The 4,722-nt window shown below is 46.0% G+C and overlaps 1 protein-coding gene across 5 annotated transcripts in view; it reads right to left on the reverse strand.

Annotated features, from left to right (window-relative positions):
• The window catches only part of klhl29 (kelch like family member 29), a 225,089-nt gene that overhangs the window by 100,582 nt on the left and 119,785 nt on the right, over positions 1-4,722 (reverse strand). The window lies entirely within an intron of this gene.

Consider the following 4,722-nt stretch of genomic DNA (forward strand, 5'->3'; position numbering starts at 1 on the left):
ACTCTTAATCAGTGCTCTACCTAACTCCAATCAGCTGTTGGAGGCGTTCCCCTGCCTGCTAAACCAATCAGAATTGTTACACAATGGCAAGGGCCAATCGCAGAGTCACAGCCCTGCTTTAAATAATCTGTTTCTCCCCTTTGCTATACAGCTGTAGCTGCATGCAAGGAGTGATAACCTTTGATGAGGTACGATGAGAGCTGAGGAAGGAAGCTCCTGTCTCCCTTTACATACACAGAACCAGCACACACAGCTTGCCCTCGTAAACAGTCCCCATTTCACTAATTTGGTGATCTACAATTCCCCTTACTTACTGATCATACTGTAGCAATTATGGGCAAAGAACAAACACACAAGTGGACCGTAGTGCTGCACTGCCAACATGCTTTGTCCAAAAGTAAACAAAATGAATCCATAATGAACCGCAGTTTGAATAACGCAGATAAAGCAGTCACAGCGGAGGAGAAGTGAGCAAGCAATGGACGGGAGTGTGCGCCGGTCGCACCGTAGCAAAGTAAAACACTGATCTTAACTCAGCAAGGCATCTTAATTGCTTTCACTAGCAGCTCCAGAGCTGCTTGGTCCCCAGTTGATGGCTGATGTGAGCTGACTGGAAGATGAACTTCCTGTGCCGAGCGGAGGCCGGGTGTTGCTGGATGTGTGCGACGGCCGGAGGACTCCGTCCACGTGTGTCTCTCTCCTATTGCGTGTGTGTGTTTTGTCCTCGTGTGTTTTTATGCGTGTGATAGCCTGTCTGCACATGTGCGTCTCTGCCGATGTGTGCGCGAGAGAGGAACCGGTAAAGGCTGGTGAGGTGGAAGGAAGCATTAAAATGAAGTTCGATGAGAAAAAGAGACGAGGAGCCGCGGCTTATGCTCAGTAAGGCAGCAGGCGGCCCGACAGATCCGTCTGTGACCCCGAACTTCAATCTCAACTACAGCTTCCCAACGCCCGCGGCGACGGTGCTTCACCCGCTCCTCATTTGGTAGGGATTTACTAAACACAAACAGCATTTCCATCAGCGCCACAGTGTGTTGCAGGAGGACTACGCGGCGACCAAAAGTCGCAGCAGCTCTCAGTTCACGCTAAGCTGGACAAAACCAATATCAAAAACCAACATCCGAGTGGTAGCCTTTATAGCAGGCTCGGATATGTGAAAAATAATAACTTCCTTTTGATAATGTGTTTTTCAGTCGTGAGCTGAGTTTAAATGATGCTCAATCAGTGAGCGAGTCCGTCCCTGCTGAGCTCGGCACTAGCTTCCCTTGGCTGATATTCATCAGGACAGCCATCGATTTTAATAGACACACACACACACACACACACACACACACACACACACACACACACACACACCCCCACACACAACACAACACAAACACACACACAACACACACAACACACACACACACACACACACCACACACACACACACACACACCACAACACACACACACACACACACACACACACACACACACACACACACACACACACACACACCCCTCTCCCTCTCCCTCTCCCTCTCTCTGTATGTAACTCCTCTTCTCTCACCTCCCCGTGTCCAGCTCGTTTTCCTTTTTTACAGCCAGTTTTCACAACGTCAGTCATTCCGGATTGCCACATTTCACAAAATGTGCCGACAGTTGTGATTGTTGTTACACGAGCGTTGGAGCGCTTGGCGAGTTCTCCCTTTTGAGAAGACAATTAAAAAAAAAAAAATTAATAAAATTAATTATCGAGGAGGTGGTGTGAAGGAAATTAACAATTGCAGGAAGGTGTGGAGTTTGACTTGTACACAAGGACAGGCAGAAAAGCCCTGCTGTGGATGGAGAAACGGGGAAGGCAGATCACAGCCTGGTGACTTGCATATTGTAGCAGGTGACGGGGTTAAAGCCGCGTTCAAGCTGCTCTGTGTGAATCATCACGCTAAACTCCGGCACACAAACATATGGCAAGCACGCAGACATAGACAAACACACAACCTATGTACTGTAAACAGAAACACAGACAAATATCCATGCACACATACAGACAAATATTCACCCACACACAGAGAGACAGAGAGAGGAGCACACAGTTGTTGATGTGCCCACTGATGCAGAGCGAAGACAAATTGCTCCCTTTGAAGGCAAAGCCAAATCAAACACGGAGTGTGATTTCTGTCACTGTGGTGTTTGGTTTTAAGGCTGTGAGGCTGACATCTGACAAAACATCCATACAGTCACACCCAACAAGTTGGGCAGGCGAGCAACCGCACACACATTTGTACAAACGCACGCACACATGCACGCGCAGCGGACTTTAGTGCAGCCGGATTAGGGAGGAAGAGCTCGGTCAGCTCCTACAAGATCCAGGCTTCTGCCGTCAAAAAGCCACAAAACCTCCTCCGCACATCAGCGCTCGCTAGCATTGGGTCCAAAGCCTTTTTTCCTCTAATGCAGCAACACAATCACTTAAGTAGAGGCTTTAGTAGTTAAACCGTTTGTCCAATAATCACTTAATTTTTTTTTTTTAAAACTCAGACATGAGATGCATGACCAGGATCTGACTGTTGCAAGTGAACATCACAATTACGCCTCTCATTATTTAAATGGTGAACAGACATATCGGTGTCGAGTGATCGAGCCTTTTCTGTGGCGGCTCCAAGGCTCTGGGACTCTCTCCCTTTAGCCTTGAGAGCTTTGGATTCTGTGGAAACTTTTTAAAAAACACCTGAAGACACATCTTTTTAGACAAGCTTTTAACTAGCAATGTGGCTTAGTATTTTATGTGTTGCTGTTTTTAATTGTTTTTAATATAAAGCACTTTGTGACCCCTCTTGTCTGTGAAAGGTGCTATATAATTAAAATGTACTTATATATTAAATGCCTAAATTCCCTTAGGGTAGGTTCTGTCAGGATGATAGTTCATCAGCTATTCAAAAAAACTCTTCCACATGTCAGTCAGTGGCACGGTGTGCACCTCATGTGTTCCCTATTTTGGCTTTTAACCCAGAAGCCCTAACTAGGTTTTTCCTGCCTGAGTGAAACGGTGTCCAGCTTGTGTGTTAGATGTAATAAAGTGTTTCTATTGCACTTTTCTGGATGGAAAAACAAATCCTTTGTGTGTTAGTGAGAAGAAAATAGCAAGAAATACACCATTGTCAGTCTGTGTGGATGCAGAGAGTTTGCCGCCTACTAGATTTATGCCAGATGTGTGTGTAACCCCCACAATCTCTGACACGGGATCAGATTTGCCAACCCTCTTATTCCCACCTCGGCCATAAGAGGGCTGACCTGTAGCTGCTTTCTGTTCTTTTCACAAACTACTTCCATTTTGTTTTTTTGCCCAAGCATAAAGTGCCAACAGCAGGTTAAGATAATTGTAACACAAGCGAGCCAGAATGCAGGTCTCAAGAGCTTACCCTCCATATTTTACCCCTATGCCACTACAGCAGGACCGCATGTACACTTGCCACATTTATATGTAGTGTTAATTGATTTGAAACAGAACTCGTAAGAGCAGCGGGAGCTCGGGATTTGTGACCTTCTGGAATGAGCCAGGCAAGCAGAAGGGAAGGGAGGGATGGAAAGATACAGGAAGTGACAGAGAGAATCAGAATGCCCGAGTAGCGCAGCCAGAAGGACAGCAGTGGGCAGCGTCTTGAGGGGCAGGGCAGATCGCAGTGGCATTGTTGTGATTACAGCTGCGAAGTTAAGTCTTCCCGTCGGGGGAGAGGTCCGCCTCGCCACTCAGGGGCCTGATGGGGGGTGGGGGGGGTGACACGACCGCTACTGTGCTGATGCTCGCCGTTTCACCCATTTCCACTGTCTGTGTGACATTACCTTTACTAATGTCTATCCAATGCCAAGCAGGGATGACAAAAACCGGTAAAATGGTTGAGGAGATGTTAGATTCAAGAGCTTTAAATTTGCAGTTTGACCTTCATACAGGCCTACGCAAGATTTCAAGTGTGTCTAGAAATTGACACAGGGACGCTTTCCCATTCCGCCTCTGAAATACAGCAGCTGACAAACTGTAACCATACCAGCTGAATATATTAACTTTATCACAGCATGAATCACTGTGACAGTGTTCCCAGAATTGTAACAATCCCACAGCGTTTTCCTTCCCTGTCAAAAAAGGCTTGGTGTAAATACAGTAATTCCAATTAAACTCTGGCTTCTTGGCCTGTTAGAAGGAGGTCAATACATTTCGACATGCACATGGTTAATGGATCGCGACAGTCTATTCAACAAAGAAGCTAAAAAGCTCTCATTCAACAGAGACCGGACTGAGCCGACGAGCCCTAGTCTAATTATCCATTTCCAATTCTACCTGCAGTCTCATTTCAATGTATCGCAGGCAGTCCCCCAAAATAATTGCTTTTTTTTTTGGCAATCTACAAGTTCATTTGCACACATTTTATTGATCGAAATGAGTCAGGAAAAAAGAAAACAATTCAAACCTAAATTAAAAGCTTCATTAAATGTGAAAATTGGTCGGGGAATTGAGAACATCTGTTTCTAGCGCCCTGCGTCATAAACTCCAAGGTTAAACCAAACACCAATTTACGGTTTGCAGACTCACGCTTCACAAACACAGCGCCAACTGTCAACAACAACAAGGCCTCAAACGATTTTGAGAGCTAGGGCAAGGACTGAAAGCTCTTCCTGCCTTGTGTTTAGTAGGCCTTGCGAGTATGGCAACCGAGAGCGGTGAAAGGATAAACCTGACTCA

The sequence above is a fragment of the Etheostoma spectabile genome, chromosome 18 (assembly GCF_008692095.1).
Source record: "Etheostoma spectabile isolate EspeVRDwgs_2016 chromosome 18, UIUC_Espe_1.0, whole genome shotgun sequence".
NCBI lineage: Eukaryota > Metazoa > Chordata > Actinopteri > Perciformes > Percidae > Etheostoma > Etheostoma spectabile.